Source organism: Prionailurus bengalensis, chromosome A1 (genome assembly GCF_016509475.1).
Source record: "Prionailurus bengalensis isolate Pbe53 chromosome A1, Fcat_Pben_1.1_paternal_pri, whole genome shotgun sequence".
NCBI classification, from domain to species: domain Eukaryota; kingdom Metazoa; phylum Chordata; class Mammalia; order Carnivora; family Felidae; genus Prionailurus; species Prionailurus bengalensis.
The window spans coordinates 54,666,579-54,682,821 of NC_057343.1; the positions used below are offsets into that span (position 1 = coordinate 54,666,579).

At 36.0% G+C, this 16,243-nt stretch overlaps 1 long non-coding RNA gene across 1 annotated transcript; it reads left to right on the forward strand.

Annotated features, from left to right (window-relative positions):
• The first annotated feature begins 289 nt into the window (after positions 1 to 289).
• On the forward strand, positions 290 to 9,447 carry LOC122467602. The gene is made up of 2 exons (XR_006293029.1): positions 290 to 581; positions 9,249 to 9,447. It is a non-coding gene; the product is annotated as an uncharacterized LOC122467602 (long non-coding RNA).
• Positions 9,448 to 16,243: the final 6,796 nt, after the last annotated feature.

The following is a 16,243-nucleotide window of genomic DNA, read 5'->3' on the forward strand; positions in this document are numbered from 1 at the left end:
AGTGATTGTTCTGAAGACATCCATCATCGCTGTGTATGATGCCCAGTACAAAGAGAACTCTTGAAGAACTCTCACATCCTGATCTCTTCTCTATTCTTGCTTTGGTCTTCTGTTGAGAATGTGCTAAAGAGAATGTACCTATCAGTGTGTTACCAGCGTAAAATAAGATAAGCAAAGGGGCCTTTTGCTCAGTGAAACCTCTACCAATTGGCATTGTAATAATAAAAATCTATCCGCTTTTAATCCTGTCTTACAATTCAAACACAAAAGGAAAGGACTAAAAGTAAATGGGACAACTGTTTGTTTTCAGATCTTTCCCCAAGAGCATATTTTACAATGAAACAAAGGATGAGACCCCAGAGTGCAGAATGAATCTACGTGTGTACTGGGAACTGGGAGACGAGTGCAAACCTGAGTGCAAAGAGCGAAAGAAGATGGAGGCCCCATGATTCTGCTTCCGTGGCAACAGCCAAAGCCATATTCTGCCACTTCTTACCGTATCTCCTCTATTCTCTAGATGGCGGCTGCTCGGCCAAAGGAAAGAATTCGATCTGAGGTTGGAGGTTGGAGGAAGAGGAATGGTCAGTTTTCTTTGGAGCCTGAATTTGAAGAAAAGTTGAAGCATGTGAGAATAAATGAAGGTTGGGGGCGGTATCGGTGTAAAAGGGCAGCAGTCCCGTCGGAACAACGTTAGGCATTGGGGGTTACAGATCGGCAGTTTAGGCAGGTGATAAAATTTGGAGACAAATCTGGAAATCATTCACATCAAAATAATCTCTCCTGTTCAGGTGATGGATTCATCGTGGAGTTCCTCGTGGAATGAGAGGAATACTGAAAATAAAATGTAATTTAACATAGTGATTGAGAACTCAGGTCTTGGTCTCTGAGACTTTGCTGTCAATTGGTGCTCTTGGAATTTCTGTCACTTTGGACAAGATACTCAACATATTTTAGCCTCGGTGACAGCTTTGGTAGCTGGAGATCACACATACTTTGGAGAGTTTCGGCTGAGGATTAAATGGATAATGCATGTAAAGGGCTGGACGGATGCCTGGTATTTACTATGTCCTCAACTGTGCCTTAGTATTACTATTAATGTTATCATTATTCCAGGATATATAAAAATTGGCAGGCTTGCCTTTCACCAATTGTTGGTTTCTTAAACAACTATCAATCACAGTCTTCTCCACTGTATACATAGGATACTTGATAAAAATGCAAGAGGGATTTTTAATGGCTTTAAAAAAAAGTCACCGGAGTCAGAAAAAAGCACCTGGTGAATGTTAGCATATTCAAAGTCTACAGGCAATTCAATTCAATGAATAAAGGAAATCCAACATCAGTCTGAGTAACTGTCAGTCTCCAAAATTGATTTTTGTTGAGTGTGGAGTGATAATCTTTTACCCAAGTTTCTTAGGGCGAGGGTTTTACAAGGGGGTTGTCTGATAGTTAAGTCTGTTTTAAAAGATATTTCTGTAAACATGCTAAAGTGCTTCCTGTCTCAGCCTGGTTCTTGCTGAATGACATGGCATTGAACAGTGTTTGTGCCCGGAGCCTAAAATGCAGGAAGCTATAGATCATTCTGAATGAATAAATCATGTGTGTTCCTGCTGTCAATTCTGCTAACGCTTTTGTAGAAGCAGTGGCAAACGATCAATAATTAGGACCAACTAGGTCAGCTATTTAGTACCTTGATAGAGCAGTAACAGCTGCTTCTGTATATATTTCTTTCTTTCTTTTAACGCACTGAAGCACAACTTAGAAAACAATTAGTTCCTAGGATGTGTCTGTCTGGGTTTTTTTTTTCTCCACCAGTGTTTTGTCATGTGAGGCAATAAAGCATCCATAAAAGCAAACTATTTTTGAATAATACAGATAATCTTGATGAGGCATTGAATTATGAGAAGGAGAGATGAGCCGAGAACAACAAAAAAGTAAAAGGGAAAAAAATTTAGGTGCTCTTCTCTTCCAAAAACATCTAAATTGATCGCTCCATTTTGGAGGGAAAATAGGTAATTATTAGGAATGTATAAATCAAACAAATGCTTAGCAGCTCACATTTGTTTTATATAAATTTACATAAATTCTATACAATCAGTAATTAATAATCTCCATTTATTTTTGTTTTGTTTTAAAATTTTTTTTTTCAACGTTTATTTATTTTTGGGACAGAGAGAGACAGAGCATGAACGGGGAGGGGCAGAGAGAGAGGGAGACACAGAATCGGAAACAGGCTCCAGGCTCCGAGCCATCAGCCCAGAGCCTGACGCGGGGCTCGAACCCACGGACCGCGAGATCGTGACCTGGCTGAAGTCGGACGCTTAACCGACTGCGCCACCCAGGCGCCCCAATAATCTCCATTTAAAGTCAGGGACATAAAATAGCAACTAAACATAAAATAGATATCTTCTCATCTTAAAATAATTTTGAATGTCTACTCTTTAATTTTTTAAAATTATTTTTAATGTTTATTTATTTTTGAGTGAGAGAGAGTGTGCACAAGTCAGGGAGGGGCAGAGAGAGAGGGAGACACAGAATCCAAAGCAGCTTCCAGGCTCTAAGCTGTCTGCACAAAGCCTGACATGGGGCTCAAACCCACAAACCGTGAGATTATGACCTGAGCTGAAGTCAGACACCTAACCCACTGAGCCACCCAGGTGCCCCTTATTCTCTTCAAGTTTTATGTTTATTCAGTGTTTGTTGAGTTCTTAACTGCACCAAACCTGCTTCATTTAGCAAGTATCTATAATTTTTTTGAGATTTTGGCTTTAATACAGATTTTTTTTTTCCCAAAGAGAAACATCCAGGAAACAAATGTATCTGTGAAGCAAGCACTACACTTTTTATGAGCATATTTGGCCAAATAATTATATAATCTTTATCCTAAGGAAACTTATTAAACTAGATAACACAGTTAAGTGAATAATTTTTACAACATAGGGGTGACAGTAACTATGATAAAGGCATTTTCAGGGTACTAGGTGAACATAAAATAGAGGCATCTAAATCATATAGACCGGCTATGAAAGTATAATTCAAACACGAGTTCAGGTAGGAGATGAACAGGATATTAAATTAGAGTGTTAGGGTTCTCATCACGAATGGCCTTGTGGGTTAAATTAAAGCACTTGACTTTTAACTAGAAAGTTAAAGGAGGCAGTAAAGGTTACTGAATACCTCAGAGGAGAGATGGGGTTAAGAAAAATCAGGGAGGCCTAAACAATCAAAAGGTTATAAAAGATCCCCAACAAAGAGGACACACTGTTAAGGTGCCCTGAACCTGAGTGGGTTTGGAAAATAAAGTTTACAGTATGTTCCTTTACACTTTTCTGTGTTTGAACTGTTTAGTGATAAAATAGACCATATTAAAGAGAAACTGCTATTGTCTTTACCAACTGCTTATGGGTTGATTTTTTAAAATTTTATTTTACTAATAATGTAATTCATAACAGTTTGTAGCTAAATTAAATAGCTTTGCCTGGCAATTAAACCTATTCTTATCCAATCTATTATTTTACTGCTATATAAAATAGGTCCCACTGTGAGTTGTCTAACTATAAAATTAGAGCCCTCGAGGACAAAGAACTAAATCTGATTATATTACATTTAAGTCACGCTTTGTGTGCATAACCTCTTGCCAGTGGCCTATCTCCATTTGCACTGAGTTTAGCACCCTCCTCAGTCAATAGTTTTAAACCTTCCTTTAGCCCATAAACTTGTTCTTTTCCTGCTGCATAAGACAAGGGAAACTGTTTACACGTAGATGACTTTTTGACAACTATTTTAATATCTCTTTTAAAAGTCTCTCCGTGGATGGATGGATGTCTTTATCTGAGCCAAGCTTCTGTCAACTTAATAACTACAGTTCTGAGATGGAAGGGCACTGTTATGTTGTGAAAGCACTTTCATCTGAATGTTATTCTCACGTAAAAATGACTTTTGGAAAGTTCTTGTTCCAGAAGCCAAAAGATAATGGGTCCATGTGGAATATGTATGTTTACTCACTTGTGCAATGGGTTAAGGCAAATCAGTTGAGGAATGTAACATCGATTTTTAACACAACGTGAGGTTGCTATGCTTGTGTCATTTGTCATACCCAGACTTCTTTAAAAGTCTGGACACCTCAGTTTTGATATTCTGTTTATTTCCTTACTCTGGACTTTTCACCTCCAAGCTGGGGACAATAATATTTATCTGGTTTTGGAAAGCTTTATACTATCTTGATATCTCTGATTCTGACTCTCAGGTAATAGTCTTCCTTTTTAGGAGAAATAAAACAGAAATGTGAAAGTATTATTTAGGCATTCATTGAAGAATTTGGATCTGAACATTTCATTTAATAGTAACATATACTTCCTAAAATTAGTCTCTCATTTGGGTAAATTTTAACGGCTTTTAAAACATTAGGCAAGATCCTCTCTTCACTGGAGAAAGATTTTACAATTTAATGGTTTTATTTATTCCTAGAAAAAAATAATTTCAATCATCTGGGTATATGTTTCAGGGAAGTGCAAATATCTCAATATAAAACATATTAACATAACATTCTATCATTGTGGAGAAAAGCAACTCTAATCCACAAATTCATGAACACACACAAAAAAATCAAGTGGTCTCCCCTTATAGAAACAACTATTTGAGGTAGAGTTTTCAGGATTGCAAAAACTCAAAACTTGAGCCAGATGTTTTAATAACCTACATTGATTTTCGGTCTTTGTAGTGAAACAAAAATCAGGTAAATATTTCATGACTTAAAGGTTTCATTAGGAACTTTGCTGCATCCAATTACTGACAGCTGTTACTTAATCACACATCATGTTATAAATTCATACCTTCTGTTCCACGATCAAAATCAGTACCACAGGGGAGGAAATGAAAGCGAATCCATTTTACACCTAGGTCCTTTTCAACCAGGGGCTCGTGGCATTATATGCATATTAATTTCCCATCAAGTAAAAGTGATATTCAGTAAGTTAGCAGTCATGAGAGAAGCCGTAATTTGGACATTACTTATTATTGTAAAGTCTTGAAAATGATGAAGGATGCTTTTGCCAGTGCCGCAAAGAAATTAATTTTATTTTTGTTTTTAAATTGCAAATAATGTGAAAAACAATGACATATGGATGATATCTATGCACACATATATGTATCTGTACACACTCTAAGGAGAAAGTAATAATCCACCCACCTGAGACAGACAATTCTGAGAGAGAAAAAAATAGTCAAATATGGTAGTTAGAGAAACAGAGGCAGGTGGTAAACTCTTCCTACTTGTTACTTTGTTCAAGAATCATGGGTGTTGTTTTTTTTTTTTAGAGTTCTAAGGAATCTATGGGTGTTCTTAAAATACCATAATGAGGAGTAGGCTACCTATTTACATATTTAGACCCTTGTAATATTTCATTTGGCTTTTATTACTGAACACGTTTATAGTTTTGGAGAATTTATTGTGGGAATTTAATTGCTTTTGCAGCGTCAAAAAAACCATCTTGAGGTGCTAATGTATAGACTACACACAGTGACCTGTGCTGGGAGTAGAAACAGTAATCATGGTAAACAACGTACATTCAATCAAATTATATTTCAAAGTGATTTATCTGGCAATTTTACACTTTTCTTGGTTTATCTTGGTGTCAAAGCATAGTCTACAGGCCTTCTTGACATCTGAACAAACCCTCTGCTATAATCCTAGGTAATACAACAAAGGAGTAGCATCTATCAAGAAGTCTAAGAGAGCCATTCCACAGATTCTAAGCTATGGGATAAATATTACCCCAGGGAGTCTTCAACACACTAAGAGAACGCTGCCCCCTGATGAAATGTGTCCTTGCCAGAGCCAGATAGAATCTGCCATCTGCAACCCTCAGTTTTAAGGGAAAAAGTTAATGTCATAAAGAGGGCCACACTCTTTGCAAGTAACTGAAGACAGCTTTTCTTTGCTTCAGTCCAGGACTGTTGTCAACAAAATAAGCTTCTCTCAGGACCAGCGATGACACTGGCTCATGAGCAGGAGTTCTACACTGCTGTCTGTGTTACTAGTGACAGTCTACATGTGGATATCATCTGTCTCCCTGGCTGCCCACCCAGTTAAAACTCTTAACAGTGTCCTTTGGCAGGGACTGAAACCCTTGAGGCAACCACATGTCTGATCTCTGATATTGTGACCAAACCATTGACCATGTCAGACTGATATCTCAGCCCTTCCAAAATTCTGAAGTTCTAAGCAGAAAGCTAAATATAAGCATGAGTTGCTTCTTTATGTACTGTATCAAGGTTTACCAGTACATCACTTTGGGTAAATCAAACGTAAAAACATTTTTGTTTTTGCTGCTTCAAATAATGTTTCTTTTTTAAAAAAAAATCAGATCAGTGTAATAGATCACTTGAGTAACTTTGTCTAGCTTAGAACAAAATAATTTTCTTGGGATGCAGTTAAGCCACTTCCGTGTCTATTTTTTGATAAGTAATTATTCCTAATTAATCTGAAAAAACATTAGCTATATTATCTATGTCTTTTCTTGAGAAAACACTCCCCAGTAAATCCATAGCCATACATGCAGAAATAGGATATTCTTAAGAAATCAGATTTTAGGTGTAATCCACAATTACCCGAGCATAATTGTGTGAAATAACCAAATGCCATCAAAGGGCAAATAGACTATGTCTGGAATAAGGGATCATTTTAATGTAGGCATGAGAAGCAATGATATATGAAAGGGCTTATTTGTAAAAAGTAATTGACTTTTGGAGCTGTTTTTTGGATACTTGGCTCCTACTAGTTAGTAAAATTACATGAAAAAAAATTTAAAGTTCAGTGATTATGGGCCCTATCCCAGACTTACAGAATTAGAAATCTCTGAGTTGAGATGCAGGAATCTGTGTTTTAAAATCCTACTCCAGTGATCTTGATGTACAGCCAAATTTGGTAACCCAGTGACCAAACACCAAATGTGGAAGATAATCTTATTTCCATCAAAACTAGGTGAGTTAAAAAATAATTCTCATCAGTCCTAGAAAGTATTTCCTAAAGGAATTCCAGATATCCCTGTGCCAAACACATTTTGTACTAGAGCCATTGTACCTCCTGGGTTTCTAGTATATACATAGACTTCTGGTAGAATAATTAGGAGAATACTGCATTTTGTATTTAAAATATGAATTTTTGTCAACTACAGAAAGATAAAAAAATGTATCCTCAATAAATACAGCAGTTCAAATAACAATAATAATATTAATGCAGGATTTTGACATATCATTTATAGTTTCTGTATATATTTTTATAGTTTCTGCATATTTACTTTAGTTCTAAGTATGGTTTACTCATGCTTGATTAGCTTAACATACTTATAAATTACCAAGAATCCCAACACATCATTATTAAAGAGAGTTATCTAAGTATAGTGGACTTCTCTGGCATTTCAATCATATACAGATATCCAGATACAGAAAATCAGATAAACATGTTTCTCATAAAATGTTTTTGGAAAAGTGTACATTATTCATCCAATGTGCTGCATTTTATATAAAGATACCTTAGTGTTCCCCAAGGAGCAGCTGGATCTCCACCTGTTCCCTTCCATCCCTCAGAAACTTCAAGCCTCTTGCAATGGTTCTTATTTCCTCTCATGCATAGTTCCGATAGGATTACTAATAATCACAGCCCATATATCTAATGTCTAGAAAGTACAGGTAGATGCATTATCATCATGTCATTATTTTCATAATATTGCAAATAAATAAGGAATGACAAAGAGGATGATAACAATGTTGAGAATAATAATGATGGTGATTGCCAAAAGGGCAAGGAGAGAAGGAGGAAGAAAAAAAGGTGATGAGGGAGAAAAGAGAATCACAACTTTAATATTTTTTTATTTTGATTAGTCATCATGAGCTAGATTCAAAGTCAAGCAATTTATAATCTATCACGTAGGCACTGCAGACTCCCATTGCTATATACAGAATTGTTTATATAGTTTGCTCTAATCATAAACAACAACAAAAAGGATGCCAGACATCTCTGCCCAACTCTTTGGGATAAGTTATGAGAATTACATACTCTTGGAAAAACTAATGTATAGAAGCAGAAAGCCTATTTTGAAAAAAATCATATAGCAATAAATTCAGGTCTCTGTACAACAGAATTCTAGATATTTGCAAACAAGTACTTTTTCCACGACATTTAATGACAAAGTAAATGGACAGCAATACTCGATAAATACTTATGAAACTACACTTTCAGAAGAGTGGGTGTACATCTACTCTATTGAAATTTTTATCCTATGAATAAAAAGATACTTTACCCTGTTTTTTCATCATGTAATGTTATGAGCAAAAATATTACATTTTATGTGTTTTCATTATGTAATGTTAAAAGTGTTAACACTAAAAACAAGGCTATGAGATCAAGATCTCATCATGTTGTATAAAAAGGCATTACAATTTAAAGTTCAGAATGTGAATATTACCAATATTACAGCTACTGAGTGATGATATTAATTTTTTTTTATTTTAGAGAGAAAGCATGCACACGGGGGAGAGGGGCAAAGGGAGAGGGAGAGAGAGGATCTCAGGCAGGCTCCATGCTCAGTGTGGAGCCAGAAGTGAGGCTCCATCCCATGAGGCTGGGATCAAGACCTGAGCCAAAATCAAGAGTTGGATGCTCAACTGACTGAGTTACCCAGGCACTCCAGATGATCCTAATTTTTTTAAAAGAAGTTCTGGTATTTAAATTTTAAAAATACCATAGAACAGGCCATTATAAAGTTTTATGTTTATTTATACCTGAAAGGTTAGATATACTTATTGGGTATGCATTTAGCATATATTAAAAAAAGATATCCAAGATCCTTTTAAGAAAGCTATTTTTGGGGCACCTGGATGGCTCAGTCAGTTAAGCCTCTGACTTCGGCTCAGGTCATGATCTCACGGTTCGTGGGTTCAAGCCCCGCATCAGGCTCTGTGCTGACCACTCAGAGCCTGGAGCCTGTTTCAGATTCTGTGTCTCCCTCTCTCTCTTCCCCCCCCCCCCCACCCCACGCTGTCTCTCTCTCTCTCTGAAAACTAAATAAAAAATTTTAAAACAGCTATTTTTCCAAAGAATACCTCTTTAAGACAAAGATGCCCCCCCCCGCCCCCGCCTAAAATAGTTCTAGTATGGTATCATTAAAAAACAAATGGATTTTATGTTTAAACTTTTTCATTTATTGACTTTCATTTAAAAAATCCTAATTGTATTGCCCTTCCCTTAGAGTCCACAGATACACATTTTGGATGTGCTGCCTGGAGATGATGCAAGTGCTGTCAAGTTTCCCAACCTGGATTTTATTTCCTTCATGATGAGAAATAGAAGTACATAATTTGGCAGAGAGAAAAGTGATTATCCTGTTGGTTAAGAGGAAAATGTTTTAGTGATATGAAAAATAAAAAATCACTACAAATTCCAAGTGATATGTGATGCTGCTGTAAGTGTGGGAGGTAAGAATGTCTGGGGAAAAGGAATTGTTTGTGGAGGATGGGTGGGTTTGAATGAGTGGGACTTTGTTCCAGAAAACTAAGATGGGCAGATGGAGTTCGGTTTTGGAGCTTGACTTAGACTGGAATGTGCATCCAGAAAAATCCACCATCTCTCTATTTTTCATTTTCTTGATGCATCCTCTAACTTTGTTTTCTGTGTCTTTTTTCCCCTGCGTTTCACTCCTGACCTTTTCTTTTAACCATTTTTTTCAAACAATTATGCCTTTACATGTCTTGATTACATGTCTTCTTGTTCAAAACACACGCACAAATGAAGTGCCTCCAACTTATACATATAGAAGTGCTATTAAACTATAAAAGGCCCAGGTGGAAGAACACTGCAGCCTGGACCATCTGAAGAGCTATATCTTGCTCTAGGTTTTCCCAAAGTTGGCAGATTTTAGGGTCAACTCGATAAATGAGTCTGTTCTGAACAGTATATCGAAAGTGGTGTATGTAACTTCTCAAATCCAAAGAGACATACCTAGCATGTAGTTTTAAAATGCACCATTTTTTTTTACACCTGAAGGTAACTAACTTACATGTTCAAACTATTAGACACTAGAAACTTTACAGAGGTATCAGGCTCCAGGATTTATCTCCCTATTCATAAATATAACTTAAAAGACCTCCATGATAACTGGTAATTCTGAGTCACCAAGTCCTATTAGAATGCTATTACTGCTGTAGTGTTTGAAAGATCCATAAATGCATAATAGGTCCTGGGATCTGTGTTGATATGCAATTGGAGTAAATAACTGATTAAGCTTAAAATAACTGCCTGGTATATACTAAGAATAATCATCTCCTGTACTAGCTGATTTAAAGGAGAATGTAATAGAGATCCTAAATCTTGCATCTTTAAAGTTTTGGTGATGGTGTTAGTCATTGATTTCCCCAGGAGTATAACACTGATTTTAGCATCAATTTTGAAAGGTAGGGTAAATTCCAGGAACTTTCAGTGTTCAAACTTTCTCTCACTCCATGAATTGGAAAAGCAACATGGGGATTATGCTAGTTATTAGAGTATCAGTTATATGTAATTAATATAATTGGATTTATCTTCCTATCTAAGAGAAACGAAAAAACTGAACTAAATAAATAACACGATGCTTTTCAAGATATTGGGCATGAGGCAACAGAAAATGGAGACTTTTGAGATACAGAAAATGAGGTAAACCCTAAAATTGCCTAAGGTTACTTATTTGAGGGAACTTCCAGGTTACAGAGTGAGAAGGAGAAACCCAGGTAGAGCTAGGCAGACTTCCTATGTTGAAGACACAGATCTCATAGTCCAGGGAAAACAAGGTAGCTAGATTGTCAGTAGATGATAGAGTACTGGGATAACAAAGCTGCACAGAGAGAGTTCCAGAGATCTGTAGAGGGATCCCTCAAGTGTTCATCAGACTACTGATCAGTGAAAGCATGTGAAAAACTACCCGAGGCTTGGAAATGAACCACCTAAAAGGATTAGAATACAGTAACTTGAGCTCACCCAGGGCTGGGAGTAAACTCTATTTCCATCACCCAGATTGGAAACCCTCATAATTCATTGAACATTTGGTATTCAGAAGACTCTTCCCTCTGTGCTAGGGAATAATTAGCTAGACTGAGCACTGCTCCAGACCTTAACAAATCTTAAATATAAGGCTCAAAAGCCTCAAACCATTTTTTAGTATCATAAATGAGTCCAAGAACAAAGATTGAGAATATAGGATTACAAAAATATCCAGCATCCAACAAGGTAAAATTAACAATGCCTGATGTCCAATAAAAAATTATCAGCCATTCAGACAGGCAGGAGAATGCAATCCATAATGAGGAGAAAATGAAATCAATTGAAACTGACCCAGATGTTAGAATTGGCAGACAAGAACATTAAAGCAGTATTACAACTGTATTCCATATGTTCAAAAAGCTACAGGAAAAATTGAATATGTAAGTAGTGACAGAAAAGACATAAAAATATAGCCAAACTTCTAGAGGTGAAAACGACAATGTCTGAGATGAAAAATGCATTGGATGTTATTAACTGCAGACTATACATTGCAGAACAAATGATTAGTGAATTCGTAGACACAGCAATAGAAATTATGCAAAATTGGAACACACAGGGAAAAATATATAATTTAAAAATGAACAGGGGCGCCAAAATAGCTCAGTCAGTTTAGCGTCTGACTCTTGGTTTCAGCTCAGGTCATGATCTCACCATTTCATGGGTTCCAGCCGTACATTGGACTCTGCACTGGCAGCACAGCACTTGCTTGGTATTCTCACTCTCTTCCTCTCTCTCTGCCCCTCCCCCACCCGTGTTGTCTCTCTCTCTCTCAAAATAAATAAATTAATTTAAAACATATTAATAAAAAACAAAATGAACAGAACACTAGTGAGCTTTGGGACAATTTTTTAAAAAAATTATAATTGCAATTGGAAGCATGATATTTGGCTGAGATGGGGAAAGGGAAGTGGCAGAAAAGAATATTTGAAGAAATAATGACATAAAAATTTCCAGATTGATTAAACTATTCAAAAATTTTAACAGTTCCAAATATCTCAACTAACTGCAAGCACAATGCAGAAAAACAGTCCAGCTAAGTGAAACGTGAAGCATTAGTTACTAAATCATCTTTGCACCATGAGTTAATGGTTTGAACAGTGAGTGCTTCAGATAGTAAACTTAATCCTAATAGTTTCTAAGGAGCCATTAAAAGCATTACAATAAGTACACAGTAGTATTAAGATAAGAATGAACATTTTGGGGACACAATTATAATGTAAAAATGTCATCAGTTTTAATTACAAGTGGAATATTTGACCTAGGATATTTCAGAACGGGTATTGAATATCTAATGTTTAAAATCTAGGTAACTCATAAATTAAACTGGACCAGTGATCAAGAGAAAGTCTTAAAGGTACACAGAGGGAAATACACATTGTATTTAGCAGAACAAAGATAGTTTGCTGGAAATAATGCAAACGATAAAACAGTTGGGAGGAGAAGATGGCAGCAGAGTAGGATGACCCTAGGCTCGCCTCATCCCACAAATACAACTAGATAACTATTAAATCATCCTAAGTACTCCAGAAATTGATCTGAAGACTGGCCAAACAAACTCCACAGCTAAAGGTAGAGACAAGGCCACATGCAAGAAGGTAAGACGTGCAGAGATGCAGTCTGGGAGAGGAACAGATTGTGGCCCCTACAGTGGTAAGGGAGCACTGTTCACAGAGAAGGGTGAGAGAAAAACTAGCACACAGAGGAGGTCATGGGGAAAACAAATCCTCATAGCAATTGGCTTGGAAAGTGAGAGAGGGTCCACATTGATGAGTTCTTTCAACCAGAGGGACTTAAAGCCTAGAGTTTTTAAGGCCAGTATGCTTGGTTCTGGGAGAGCTCAGAGGATATTGGGGCTGCTCTTGGAGAAAAGACTGGGCAAACAGACTGTTGACATACAATGTGGAAACACTATATGAAGAGCTTGCACATACAATGAGGAAATTAGTTGATCATTATAGAGCATGTCCCACAGAAGTAGTGTTCATAGAGAGATCCCTCCAGGAACCCATCCCTCAGCATAAGCACAGAGCCACCTGCAGGAATCAGTGCAGCACTGACACTCGCTACCTAACTTACTTACACCAACCCTCTCCCTACACTCTGCTCCAGAAGAACCACCTTTCCCAATCATACTTGCTTCAGTCCCAGTGCAGCAGGTCCCATCCCCCAGAAGACTGGTCCTAATCCCTGTCAACACTGAATCTAGTTTTGTGAGGCCTTGGTTCCAGCGGCAGCAACAACAGGTCTCATTACGTAAGCAGATCAGAGCACACCTAGTTAAAACTGACCCATCCAGGCCAGGGACCAAACAGTCCCACAGCAAGCAAAGAGAGCTTTGCAGATGACTGGCCTGAAGCACAACTGACCAGGACAAAACAGCAGAGCACATGCAGCACACACTGGAGACAGTCATGGAAGCACCAGGCCCTGGGGAACAGGGAATATTATATGACAGGGCACTACCAGACCTCTTCATAATAAAGCCATTACCTTCAAGAACAGGAGACCTAGCTACTTTCCTAACACACAGAAACAGGAGCAGAGACTTAAGACAAAATGAGTAGACAGAGGCATTTGTCCCAAATGAAAGAACAGAACAAGGCCACAGCCAGAGATATAAGCAAAACAGATATAAGTAACATGCCTGATGGACATCTGTGAGACCATTAACATAGAAATAAGGAATAATATGGCAGAGATAAAGGGATCAATATGCAACGTGAGAAATATGCTTGATCTAATGAATTAATGACCTTAAAGAAAGAGTAATGGAAAGTAAGTAAGCTGAACAAAAGAGAGGAAAAAAGAGTTATGCAAAATGAGAATAGACTTAGGGAATTCAGTGACTCCATAAGATGTAATAACATTCATATTATAGGAGGCTCACAAAAGAAAAGAGAGAGACAGGGGGAAGAGAATTTATTTGAAGAGATAATAGCTGAAAACTTGACTAATCTGGGGAAAGAAGCAAATATGCAGATCCAGGAGGCACAGAAAACCCTCCAAAAATCAACAAAAGTAGATGAACATCAAGATATATTATAATTAAAATGGCAAAATACAGTGATGAAAAAATATTAAAGGCAGCAAGACAAAAGAAGAGAGTACATGCAAAGGAATCCCATAAGGTTATCAGCAGATTTTTCAGCAGAAACTTTGCAAGCCAGAAAGGAGAATAGAAGAAGAAATAGTTTCCCAGACAAATAAAAACTAAAGGAGTTCATGACCATTAAACCAACCCTGAAAGAAATATTCAAAAAGACTCATTGAGTAGAAAGGAAAGACCAAAAATGACAATATGAAGATAGGAAACACAAAAGCAATAAAGATGAATATTTCTATAAAAAGTGCATCAAGGAACTCACAAAAGGAAAGAATGTAAAATATGCACCATATACCTAAAATGTGGGGAGGAGAGGGGTTAAGAATTGGCTCAAACTTAAATGACCATCAACTTAGTATAGATTGCTACATGCAGAAGATGTTATATACAAACCTAATGGTAACCACAAAGCAATAAAATAGTTGAACAACATCTTTAAAGAAATGAAAAAATAAAAAAAAACATAAAACCTCTCAGCCTAGAAACTATATACCTAGCAAAATATCTTTAATAATAAGCCCAAAATAAGGACAAAAAAGGCAAAAGGATGTTTAAAAACTTTGTCACCAGCAGGCCTAAATTACAAGAACTGTTAAGAAATGTTAAAGAAGTTTTTTTCTTTTTTAGGGAGATAAGAAATTTTCTTCTTATTTAAGTTCACTTTCAAGATATTGAATGATTAAAGAAAACAGTAACACTGTATTGTAAAGGTTATGAAAGTGTAGAAATAAGTGTATGACAATGATAGTGTAGGGGCCAGGAGGAAAAAAAAATGCAATTAAACTATTGAGTTTCCTACAACATATATGAAGTATTGTATTAAGTCAGATGGTAAAGTTAAAGTTACATAAAACATAGGAAAATAATCACTAAAGTAACACAATAGTTACAGTATATTGAAGATATAAAATATTATTAACCATGAAAAATATTAAACTAAAAGAAGGCAGTACCAAAAAGGTGGGGGTAAAAAAGGCTAAAAGGGAAGAAAAAAGGAACATGGAACACATGAGAGAAACGGAGATGAACAAGAAATTGTTATATTTAAAACAAACTATGTAACCATTACATTAAATGTAAATGGGATAAAAATAACATATATTGCTAGATTGGATAAAATAGCAAGACATAATTATATGTGCCTATGAGAGATCAGTGTTACATAATGAGATACAAACATGTCAATATTAAAAGGATAAAAAATTACATGTCATGATAACATTAATCAAAGGAAAGCTGTTTTGGCTATATTGATAAAAACATAGTACACTGCAGAGCAAAGAATATTACCAGGATTAAAGAAATTCATTTCATAGTGATAAAGGGATAACCTACAAACCTAAATGTTTATGTAACTAGTGATAGAGCTTCAAAATACATGATACTAAAATTGAAGACAGTCAAGGAGAAATGGAAAAATCTACAACTATAGTCAAAGATTTTAATATCCTCATCTCAATAATAGAAAAGTAGCTGGAAAATCAATAATCATACATGGGATTTGAGCAACACTATTAAACATATTAACTTAATTGTCTCAATACTCTATCCAAAGGCAGGAAAACATACATTCTATTTATGTTCTCATAGAAAATTTACAAGATAATCGATATTGTGGGCTATAAAACAAGTCTCAATAAATTTAAAGAGATTCAGGCTAGATATTCTCTGAACAAAATGAAATTAGAAATCATTAACAAAACTTTCTGGGAAGTTTCCTATATTTGGAAACTATATAACATGCTTATAAATAACTCACGTCTCAAATCTATTTTAAACTAAATAGAGTTTCTAAAAAACATCAAAATTTGTGGGATATTGCATATTCAACACTTAAATAAATTTGTGGAACTAAATGCATGTATTATTTGAAAAAAAAAAAAGGTCTCAAATTCATGACCACAGCTTCCACCTTAAGAGTATAAAAAATAAAGTGCAAATGACACCTAATGTAAGCAGAAGAAAGAAAATAGTAAAGACCAGAGTGAAAATCAATAAAATAGGAAACAATTTTAAAACAGAGAAAATATGAAACCAAAAGATAGTTCTTTGTAAAAGTTTTAAAAATA